Source organism: Microtus pennsylvanicus, chromosome 3 (assembly GCF_037038515.1).
Source record: "Microtus pennsylvanicus isolate mMicPen1 chromosome 3, mMicPen1.hap1, whole genome shotgun sequence".
NCBI lineage: Eukaryota > Metazoa > Chordata > Mammalia > Rodentia > Cricetidae > Microtus > Microtus pennsylvanicus.
The window spans coordinates 113414089-113426853 of NC_134581.1; the positions used below are offsets into that span (position 1 = coordinate 113414089).

General features: G+C 34.5%; 1 protein-coding gene across 18 annotated transcripts in view; it reads left to right on the forward strand.

Moving 5' to 3' along the window:
- The window catches only part of Gria4 (glutamate ionotropic receptor AMPA type subunit 4), a 351675-nt gene that overhangs the window by 119889 nt on the left and 219021 nt on the right, over positions 1–12765 (forward strand). The window lies entirely within an intron of this gene.

Consider the following 12765-nt stretch of genomic DNA (forward strand, 5'->3'; position numbering starts at 1 on the left):
GGACAACAGAATGTCAACATTGAATAAAAAAGAGAATGGAGATAGAAAAGATGTTAGATATTAGAATGCATACCTGGCAAGGTTGGCTCATGACCAACATGATGGCAGAGAAGAAAACTAAGAATTGAGAATATTTAGTAGACCTTTCTTCTTTTCACTGGAGTGGAATAAAAGAGGGAATTGGCCTATAAAGGAGGTAAATCATTCTATGTGCCCATCCACTGACCTGGGAGTTTGATCCCAAATGGATAATCAAAGGGAGGTTTTAAGTAAAGTATTGATACTTTAATCTGACCTCATAGGGAAGAAAAGAACAAACTGCCAGTTATTAATCTTTGGAAACTTGAGTGGGACTTATAAAAATCAATTAAGTTATCTAAAGAATGAAAGTATGTGTATTACGTCATGCTGTTTTGTGTTTAAATCCTGCCTAGAGAGGGACATGAAAAGAAACCTAAGGTCATTTCTCAGAAGGGAAGCAAGAGAATGTGTAGAAGATTCAAGGGAAGACTATGTTTGAGGGTAGTGGTGAACTCCAGCAAACTAACACCTCACATGGATTCCCTTTTCTCAAATTCCCCATGCTGCACCTGACAGAAATACGTAGTGTCTATATTACTGCTATGTACCAGTATCAAATCTTATCACCTCTCCATATTCATTCAATCTTTCATTTCATTGTTTTTAATTTCATTTTTATTGTGTACACATAAGGTTTATAAGAGAGTGTGCATATTTGCAAACTGTATAGATGAGGTTTTGTTTTTGCTTGTTTGGGAACTTTCTGTTGTTTAAGGGTTCGCTTCATTTTGGCTTCTTTTTTCCTTTACAGTTTCATTCATATATGCAATGGATTTGGGTTGTTTCTCTGTCATCCCCCTGTCTTTTTCACTTCTTTCTCATTATGGAACCCTTCTTTCCAATATCGATTTTTCATGAGACAGAGTTGTCTGTCTGGCCTCAAATTTGTGATGCTCCTGTCTTTGTTTTACTAGTGCTAGAAATACAGAAATGTACAATCCATATAAGTTTCTTTCATTGATTTAGAATTGTTTTGTGTGTGTTTGCATATACAGTGTGCATACATGTGATATGGGTGTGCAAGTGTGTGTTTGCATATCAAGTACCTATATCATGACTCCATTTTCAAACCAAGATGTTGTCATTCAGCCAGTTGTGTGTACGCATTTGATTAATATTGATAGAATCTGTGAAGCAGTTTGGAATGGAATGGAATGGAATGGAATGGAATGGAATGGAATGGAATGGAATGGAATGGAATGGAATGCATAGAGTATTGCCAGCTATTCAGGTGATTCAGAACACACTTGTCTTTAAATAACATTATAACACCAACAACAACTTTCTAACTGTAAGAGCAACTCGGGCTCTAGAAGGAAATTCTTTGATGTGAGTTTGCACACTTTCTGAGAAACCCTCCTTTAATTTCATCTAAATCTCACAATCTCCTCTCGTTCTGAAATGATTTCTTTCCACAATCCTAGCATCAGACATGTCTTTGAGCATTCCTCCTAAATCTCATATTGTCCTTCACAACCACTTCTTTAATGCTATACACTGAATCCGCTTGTTCTCTTTCATTACAGACCTTGGCTTCACATTCTTATGTGGAGTCACCTACTTGAAACTCAGCATATTAAACTAAATATGTCCACAACAGAACCATTGTTTTCTTTCTGAAACTATGCTTGTCTCATAATAACCAAGCAAAATATTTTCAGTCTACCTACTGCCCAAGGTTGTGTAACTGCTTTTCATTCATTCACTCAAAATCAGTAACAAAAAGCATGGAGTGACCTTTCCTCTGTTTCCCTCCTTATTCATTCGTCCTACCCAATAATCCACTGAGCTCTAACTAACTTGTACATATCTCCCAGGAATAATATTCACAGTCTATGCCGATCATATTTTATCCAGTTTGCTATTATCTTATGTTGTTTTTTGTCGGGTAGACTGTCCTACTTATTATCTTTTCTATCCTCAGTCTGACTCTTTGATTCCAATTCCAAATTCAGGTATCAAGCATATCCTATGACGAACACTTCTCTTCTATGCTTCCTAACATTCCTTATCTATCTTTTTCAGTTATCTTTATGTCTTGGAGTATGATTTCACATCTCTGTCTTGTCCCCTAGGCTGTGAGTCACTATACTGACATGATTTTACTCAAAAATATAGACACAATTATAGACATAAACAAACATAACAAGTGTCAATAATAATCACAATAAATAAATATGCAAAATGGCCCTTTGCAATATACAAATATATTTATAAAATAAATTGCAATTTTGTACTCTAGCTTTAATTCTATTTATTTTACATTTTAAATATATTCTTGTTAGTACCCAGAATTATTGATATTCTTGTGAGATTTTAGATACATGTAATTTTTATATTTGTCCCATAACACCACATTTGTTTTATTTTTCTCTATATCCTATACATGGCTAAAATTAGATATTACGCATTAGTAAGTTTAAGCCTCTATCTATTAATCCAAATCCTTTTTGATGGCAAGAAGAGATGTAAAGATTTTTCAATGCTTCAGATAGAATTTCTCAGGTGATAACAAGTATCAAATTTTCAAATCTATCAAAGTGAAGCAAGATAATCAGCTCTTGGGTTTCTATCCACATTGTTAAGACCACCAGATAAGAGGTGAAGAAGAAAATAAGAACAATAAGTTAATGAAAAAGTTTTTGTTTCATCAGAAGGTAACAGACAAAAGCACTTCATAGAGATTGACTGTTGTAAACTTATAAAAATCAATTTGCACCAATAAGAGAAAGATAACATAGAACCATTCAGAAAAGTGAAATTTTAGTAGCTTGAGGCTTCAAAGAAATGTCAAATTTTGATTCCATTCAATAAAAAACAAAACCAATTGTAATTTTTTATTACTCTTCATCTGAAACATTCCAGATTTTAATCTGAGCCTTGCAGACTTCATTTGACTTTGGGAGCTGTTTTGGTTGCATTTCCTTTTTAGAGAACTTCATTCGTCTGAGATTGGCAACTCGAAAGCAGGTGCAGTTTTCTTTTAATGTCGTGCTGTTTAGATGAAAAGAAGTTAAGTCATTGGTTTTAGATTTGTTTTTTTTCCCCTGAGCTCCTTCTAGGTTTTGTATTCTATTAGTCGAATGTTATTTTAGTAAAATGTAAAAATATTCCTGTTCTCTTTGACCAGTATTAATTTCTTGAGAACCTATTGCTTGTCACTTGAATCCTGTAGCTTTCATACATCTCTGTTATAAGCAATGTTTGATTTTTGAATTGTGTAAACCATCTCTATATTTTCAGGATGTGGCTTTCCATTTTTTTCATTTTAAAAAGTTTGGTCATATTTCTAGAAGCATGCTTCTAATTCATGTACCTGTACATGTAACCTTTGTGAGCAGAACTTTGCATGCATAATCTGTGTTTACTTGTAACTCTTATATCTGTGCTTACTTGTAACACTTATTTCTGTGGATTCAAGTTACGGAAGTGAATACCAATAAAAAAAACTAAAAAAAATTAAAAGCACAAGGTATACACTATGTTTACAGCAAAGACTCCATACCAGGGAGGGGACAGCATACTTACATCACCAAACGTCCATGCCCACACAGTGCTAGTAATTAAAAGTCATTGTAAGAATTGCTATTTCAGGTATAGAGACTTCTAGTATGTGGTAAATGCCAGTAATATGAAGTGATTTGTCATAACCATAGCAACAAAGATGTCCCAGGAGTTCAACCTGTACAATGGCCTACATTCTGGTCTAGATTCTGTTGGACTGTTGCCTAGATCAATCTCATGAGCAGAGTAACTCACTCTTGTGTTATTCGGTTTGTAAATATTCTGTAGCCTCTGTACCTGCTTTCCTCAAATAGCTAACTCTCTCTTCCTTATAATTTTTTTATTTAATACATTCTATTCATGGTAGCTAAGATTAATATACCTCCTCTGATATTAATAGGCAGGATTTTTGTTAATAGTACATCATTGCTGAAGATAAACTTCTGTAAGCATTTATGATCTATGTTTATTATGTGTAACATTTAATCATAATAGTATTCATAGAACCTATATGTAGTAAAGTAATTTTATTTCAATATAAAAGTAATGAAATAACAAGTCCCTAGGAGAATACTGAGTATGGCATATAAAATTACAGTCTTCTTGATAGTATTTTGGTGTATTCATTTACTCCATATTTCAAAAATGTATCACTTAGAATGTAAAACTATCAAGAAATGCATGCGGATGTATAGAGATGGACAAAGTCAAAAATTATATGCCATAGCTAAATAAATCCTACCTTTTATATAAACTCACAAAGTATAACAACATAAGAAGAGAGATTCTATTTCAAGAGTATTGGGGGAAGCTGGATGACACACTGAATGTGTATGTCATTAGGATGAACAATCCATAGGAAGCTTATTTAGAAGTTTTCTTTCGGGCAGGAGAGATGGCTCAGAGGTTAAGAGCATAGACGGTTTTTCCAAAGGTCCTGAGGTCAATTCCCAGCAACCACATGGTGGCTCACAACCATCTGTAATGGGGTCTGGTGCCCTCTTCTGGCCAGCAGGCATACACACAAACAGAATATTGTATACGTAATAAATAAATAAATATAAAAAAAAAGCTTTAAAAAAGTTTTCTTTCAGATCCCTGACCAAGGAAGAGATCTCCTGTGCCCATCTGTTGTAGGGTACTTCCCACTTTCTCTTCTATCAGGTTCAGTGTGTTCAAACTGATATTGAGGTCTTTGATCCATTTGGACTTGAGTTTTGTGCACAGTGATAGATATGGATCTATTTTCATTCTTCTACAGGTTCACATCCAGTTGTGCCAGCACCATTTATTGAAGATGCTTTCTTTCTTCCATTGTATACTTTTAGCTCCTTTATCGAAAATGAGGTGTTCATAGGTTTGTGGGTTAAAATCCGGGTCTTCTATACTATTCCATTGGTCGACTTCTCTGTGTTTATGCCAGTACCACACTGTTTCCATTACTGTAGCTCTGTAATAGAGTTTGAAGTCAGGGATGGTAATGCCTCCAGAAGATCCTTTATTGTATAGGATTGTTTTGGCTATACTGGGTTTTTTGTTTTTCCATATAAAGTTGATTATTGTCCTCTCAAGATCTGTGAAGAATTTTGATGGGATCTTGATGGGGATTGCATTGAATCTATAAATTGCCTTTGGTAGAATTGCCAATTTTACTATGTTGATCCTCCCAATCCAAGAGCAAGGGAGGTCCTTCCATTTTCTGGTATTGTCTTCAATTTCTTTCTTCAATGCCTTAAAGTTCTTGTTAAATAGATCTTTCACTTCCTTGGTTAGAGTTACCCCAAGATATTTTATGCTGTTTGTGGCTATCGTGAAAGGTGAAGCTTCTCTGATTTCCCTCTCTGCTTCCATATCCTTTGTGTATAAGAGGGCGACTGATTTTTTTGGAGTTGCTCTTGTATCCTGCCACATTACTAAAGGTGTTTATCAGCTGTAAAAGTTCTTTGGTGGAGTTTTTGGGGTGGCTTATGTACACTATCAAATCATCTGCAAATAACGAAAGTTTAACTTCTTCCTTTCCAATTTGAATCCCCTTGATCCCCTTATGTTGTCTTATTGCTAATGCTAGAACTTCAAGCACTACATTGAAGAGGTATGGAGAGAGTGGACAGCCTTGTTGTGTTCCTGAGTTTAGTGGGATGGCTTTGAGTTTCTCTCTGTTTAATTTGATGTTAGCTGTCGGCTTGCTGTAAATAGCTTTTATTATATTTAGGTATGACCCTAATTTCTCCAAGACTTTTATTATAAAGAGATGTTGAATTTTGTCAAATGCTTTTTCAGCATCTAATGAAATGATCATATGGTTTTTTTCTTTCAGTTTATTTATATGATTGATTATATTGATAGACCAAACAAAATTTAGTAAAGTTATTATATTAGACCATAGTGTTTTAGAACCAGAGGTTGCAAAGACTTAACTTTAAAAAAAACTCCTGTTTCTGTAACATAAAAAGATTTACTGAGAACAATTAAAAAGATTAATTTTCAAGAGAATTTTATTTTATTTTTAATTCTGTGTATATGGAGAGGATTACTCATGTCAGTATTGTGTTCAGTGATGCTAGGGGAAACCATAATATCTCCTGGAGCTTGAGTATCAGTGTGGTGCTGGAGTCCAATCTCAAGGTCTACTGCAAGCACAGTGCCTGTATGTTCCTAAACACTGAGCTATATCTCCAGCCTTCACATGTTTGATTTTTAAAGTGATATTTGTTAGGAGTCTGGGGTGATGGTTCATTCAGTTAAGTACTTGTTCTGCAGCCATGAGATCTGAATTTGGATCCCTGACAGTCATTTAAAAAGGAGATATGGCTGGATCCCTGGAGTAAATTGACCAGCCAGTAGTTCCAATCATTGGGAGATTCTGTCTCAAAAGACAAGGTGGAGAGTGATTGGGGCAAATACCTAATGTTGCCTTGTGGCCTTAACATTTTTTTCTCATACACTTGCATGCACACTGGTATGCAAATGGACACTTGAGCACAAACAAAACAAATAAGAAACCGCTTGGCTCATCAGTTAAAAGCAATTTTGCTATATAGTAGGACCCAGATTCTATTCCCAATACCTCCATGGTGACTCACAACTATCGTTTACTCTACTGTCAAGGGTTCTGCCACCCTCTTCCGACCTTAATGGCGCCATACACACATCTGGTGCACATACATGCAGGTAAGATATTCATACACATAAAATAAATAAATCTAAAAAAACAAATTAGAGAAATATTTTATTGAAATGAAAATATTCATAAAATTAAGTTATCCTAGGAACAGAGAACTAGTAGCCAAGAATCAACAGGAACAGGCAGTATAGCTTCTTCAGGAAGGCGTAAGCGATATGTACTTCTTGAGACACTATATCAAGAACTGACATAAATTTAAAAATGGTATCACTGTACCAGTAAGAATTTGAAAAAGTTGTAATGCCAGTGGCAGGATAGCAACAAACCTCTATCCTTGGCTCAGAAATGATTTAGAAGCTTTTTATCTGCTTTGAGTGCTACATGGGACAAACAAGAAATAGTTTACACTGAGAATTTTTGTATATTATTCAGCTTTATATGAGTTTTCTGCTCCATGTTATACTGTATGTTTTTCTTAAATCCCAGGAACAAAGATTCATAGACACATATGGATACACTATCACCACACACATACCACATAAATCACAAAGAGCAATTGAAAGGAATAAGGATAAAATTACTATGGATCATTTTTTTCTGCCAGAGGGGCTTCTTTAAATTATCACAGGTAGACCTCTACTAAAATTGACGCAATGATTTAAACTATGTCTAAGGTAGTGTCAAATTGCCAAGGACTACATTATATAAGTATATGAAAGAGGCTATAAATGGTTTAAACTGAATAAACATGGGTGCAGCTGTCACATTGGAAAGCAAGAACATGAAAACTAGAGCTCAGTGCCTAAGGCTCAAATGCTCAGCAAGCCCAGACCAGATCGTCAGCAGGGAAGAATCTTAAAGTTTAGCTCCAGCTTCATTTTTACATGATCTGCACCTAATGCATGCAGTGTCTTTGACAGCAAGGTCTTACAATCTTTTTCTGGTGGGTAGGCAATGGCTAGAGTGACATTCATATTATTTTCAAGGCCTCTGGGGTCTCTCTAGATAAAATACAAAGACTTTTCTTGTCACTTATTATATAACAAAAGATCCCAATCTTAATGAATTATAGTAGTTTCAGTGATATACTGTGTATGTCATTTTATATTTAATGCAAGATATAATAGGTTATATTACAGATTATAATGTGATATATATAATAGATAACTATGACAATTAACTAGCACTTAATAATTTGTAGTATTATAAATTAATAATTTTTAACATTATTCCTAATGATATAGTAGTAGTTAGAACCTAGTTATGGCTGAGAAAAAATGATTTTGATTCTTTTCTCTGTAGACTCTTCACAACAACTGGGCTTCCAGGTTTATTAGAAGAAAGACTACAGTTCTAAATGTAGAGATGATAAAGTAATTGTAAAAGGAATTGCTGTGACAAGGAATCTGGGATAATTCATTGTGTCACAAAAGTTATGAAAAGGACAGACATAGATATCAGACAAAATAGTAGATTTGACACGATACAATTGGAAGGTGGACATGTGCACATAGAAAATTGCATTACTTTTTTCAGTGACAGGTCCAAAGGAAACTCGATTTTCCCATACTTAAAGTTTGCATTAAAAACTAAAGTCAGCATTATTCAGAAACTTTTGAAGCTGGTTTGTCTCTACTAAAAGAAACCCTTATCACTAGCAAAAGGGAAAAATGACTACCAGTTGTACCCATTAGTGTACCAAAATACATGCGGACTTCCAGGCTTCCTCAGCTTCACAAGTATTATTTCAGAATTTATGCTAGCACCCCAGCTTTTTAGTGCTCTTCTCCCCCCCCCCCCCCCATACAAAACTTCCCTAGCCCACAGGCTACTCATTTCTCTGTATAACCCTGTTGTTCTGCTATGTTCCCCCTTGTTCTTCAGTTTTGGCCTATCTTTTACCCAGACTCTATTTGTCTTCATCTTTTGCTCTCAACCACAGCCCCCTCCCCCCACCGTTCTCTCTGTCTCTGGTCTGCTCCTGCTTTTCTCATTGCCAAGTATAGTATCTGACCATTTTCAGTCTTCTACATTCTCTCTCTCTGCTCTGGACTCTTCCAGATACCTCTGGCTGTTTTCACCCTCATATCTACAATAAAAAACCTTCTTCTTAACCATTCCATAGAGTGATCATATAATCAGATATTATAGTCAGTATCGTAGCAAAATATTTACAAGTACTTATGGGAGAAATATTCATTTCAGTTTACAGATAAAGGTATACAATACATTGTGATGGGCAAAGCATAAAGGCAGGAGCAGGAGACCATGGGTCACATTACACCTGCACTTTAGAAGAAATCTGCAAAGGAAGTGAGTCTGAACAATAAAACCTCCAAGTCTACCCCAGTAACCCCCTTCGGCCATCAAGGCTCCACCTCCTGAAGGTACTACACTCTTCCCAAATGGCACCACCATCTGACGACCAAGTGTTCAAACATGTGAGCCTCTGGGGAGCATTTTGTATTTAAACTATAACATTTGACATGTAAATCCCCAGAATTAAATGACTTCATTTGTGTTTTGAGGAAAGTAGTGGGTATAAGGTGGAAAATGTGAAGGTATACCACATTTAAAGAAATGGCTGTCAAAACATGCCCAGTAACAAAGGAAGACCAGAAGTGTGGTGTCAGGAATCAATACAAGGGAAGAATTTGAAAGACACATCTAAACATGTCAAAACACAGCAGAGGATTTCACCAAACAGAAGGTAAAATGGGTTTTCAGCAATGAAGACTTGGGAGATAATGAAGCATGAGATAGATGAATTGGAAGCTATATGAAAAGTGCCCCCAAATGACACAGCTGTGAGCAGCTAGGGAGAACATAGGAGGGACAAAGTACAGAAGCTCTGTGCCTTAATAAAGTTGAGTTTCGAATACATTTAGGAAAAACTGTTAAAAAGGAAAATTAAAGATAAAAGAGAATGGTAAGAACTATGAAGAAGAGCAACTGCAGTCAAATTCAATACACAGATTCTAACTTGCAACACATTGAGCTAAGGCCATGTCATAATACTTGGATCTGATACAAAACTAAAATTCATCACAAATTATGTGATTATGTGATTTAGTTTATCATCTGCAATATGTATGGGAAATGAAATTTTGCAACTACTTGATGAGAAGACATGTTTAATTCACTCACACCATCAGGTATAAAGTTTAAGATTATCATCATGTGTTTATATTATGGAGTAATTTACATAATATATGATCCAAGTTATCTCATTAGTGAAGCAAAATATAGAATGTGCACTTAAAATTATGATTGCATTATTTCATTGAAGACCTCATTCTAATCAGTGTTTATATCCCAAAATATCTGTCGATCTAATATTACCACCTCTATTCAGTGACTATGCAATAATTACTGTTCATTATTTTATATTAAAAACTAAAATTCGGTTTTCTTTTTCTACATTAAGAACATATTCTTATTAAGCTTAGTTAACTGTATTAATTTATTTTGTATTTATATATACTGTTTGAATACTTATTTGTATGCCAAGAAACAGTAGATGGTATGAGAGATAACTAAGCAAATTTTGATTTTGTGTTTACAAAGATAAATTTATAATAAATATGGAAATTACTAGGCTACTAAATTTGAATCTATTCAACCAAATTCTATATTGTTCAGGGTTTCACATGAAGAAAATAACATTGAATATTTGACTGACAGCCTAATCTTACAGATTGAAGACATAATAACCTTGACCTAGCAAGCCATGACTCTTGATTAAAACAGGGGGATAATGTTCAAAAGAATAACACTATAAACAGGAATTTGCAAAGGAAAGTGAATGATAAAATTTATCCAGAAGGAAATGCCGATTAGTATGTATTTTGTATATTTTCAAAGTAAGAATAATAGAAGCAGAATAGTAGATATAACTATGAAAAAAATCAGTTTATGTACCATGATGAAAAAAATAGAAGCAGACAAAAAGGTTTAAAAGTAAGGCATTATTAAATTTGTAGAAGCCTAGTAAAATAAACTGAAATAGGCTAAATAATATGGTTAGTACCAGAGCAATGGGAAGTTATGAGCTTGCATTGAAACTCGCAGACAGGGTGAGTGGTAGGAGGGCCTTCTGTGAAGTGCCTTAGTTTAAAGCCTATTGAGAACTTAGCTTCCTATAACCAAGAGCTAATATTTTGCATAAATGAGAACTGGAATGTTCCTAGATTCTTTTTCTTTTGTAGGATAGAAGGGCAGCAGAGATCGCATACCACATTCTAGCTCACCAATGGTTCTCATGCAATATATGACCTTCTGGGGAACTTTTGGAGTTCCTAGAGAAATACTGTGAGGAAAATACTGTTCCTCCTCTTTCCGAACAGATTTTACAGCCTACAAGTAGGTTCAGTAGCAAAATGGAAGCTGCAGTTGATGACTCAAATTCTAAAGCTAATCACTAATGAGATAACTTGTATTATACATTATGTAAATTAGACCATAATATAAAGACTTTTTTCAGTAGAGTAAAATAAAAGTTATTTGAACCATGGACTGGGGATATAGATCAGTGGTGAAATACGTGATTAACCTACGTATAAAATCTCGTTTCAATGGTGAGAATCCAAAAGCAAATTTAAAAAGGTTAAAAAAGTGAATTAATTCAGTTTTTTAATTAAGTGAAGATTAAAAGTCAACCTAAAACTTATAAGAAAACAAGAACATATGAAGGAAATGTATTAAGCTCGGACTGTACCACCCACATAAATGCATCCAAAGTTTTGGAGGGATATCCACGAGGTTGGTATCTGATCCACAGCATGATGCTACTGCATTACTGGAGTTATGGAAATTGAATTATTATGGAAATTGAATATTGGAAACCCAAGATGCCAATGTTTTCATTATGACAGCTCTACATCTTGATAAAATTATAACCAGACATACTGTATAAACATGCCTTTGAGAATGGTTAATATGTTCCAAGCTAATTTTAGCTCCTGGGGAGCACAGATTTAGAGATGGGTGATCATCCTTGATAGATTTCTTCACAAACTGCTACCGTAACTATCCAAGCAGTATCTTATGTTTTAGCTTTCGATTAACTGAGGCATTTTAGTCTTTAGAACTTTTACTGCACTATAAGAGAATTACTTAAACTATACCTATGCAAAGAAACTGATGTCTAGAAAATGCTGCTTTTGCTTTTTTCATCTTCATAGGATGGTAGATTTATGTGCTCTCTTTGAATTTTTACCATATTAAATTTCCATCATTTACAAGATGAAAAAATTTTATGTTTTCATTATCTCTGAAAATAAGACAACATAATAATAGTAATAATAACAATAATTCAGGCTAAGCAGTGAAATATTAGAATTTGAGCTTTTTTTTTACAAGGTTTGCAATGTTACCCTTATATTCCCATGTCAATTCTATCTTGAACTTTTCAACTGAAATATACTCTTTTGTCCTTTATTAAACCATATTGTTTACAAAAATATCCTGTGAGTGTCCTTTAAAAATGATCAACAGCATCTACTTTCTGCTCATTTTTATACTATCCTGTTATAACATGTATTCCTTATCCCTGATTTTTAAGTAAAATAGTAAATACAAATAATAGAAACATCTCTAGATTTATTCCAAAATCTCAGAAATTATATGATTCAGATAAAGTTGTTTTGTATATATTTCTAGAACTTTTAACATTTTAATAATCTTTTTTCACTTATGTAGGCTGTAAAGATAGCTCAGTTAAGAGCACTTGATTACCTTGTAGGGGACCCAGGTTTGCTTCTCAGTACACACAACAGTTATCTCTCAGCCCTCTGGAACTCTAGTTCTACGAGACCTTAGTCAGAGAAAAATCTACAATGCAGTCCTGTTTTACTGGGGGGGGGGGGATTAATGTCTCCTGATGATTGTAGTTCTGTCTTTTAAAGTGTAAATGAGAAAAAGTCACCTAAGTTTGTTTCATAAATCAGTCATGCCATGGTAAGCAAAACACATTTGAGAAAGAATATATACAATCTCCCTCACTTTACAGCAGTGCAAACAGGATTTTCTCTGTCTCCAGATAGGCCTGGCTCAGG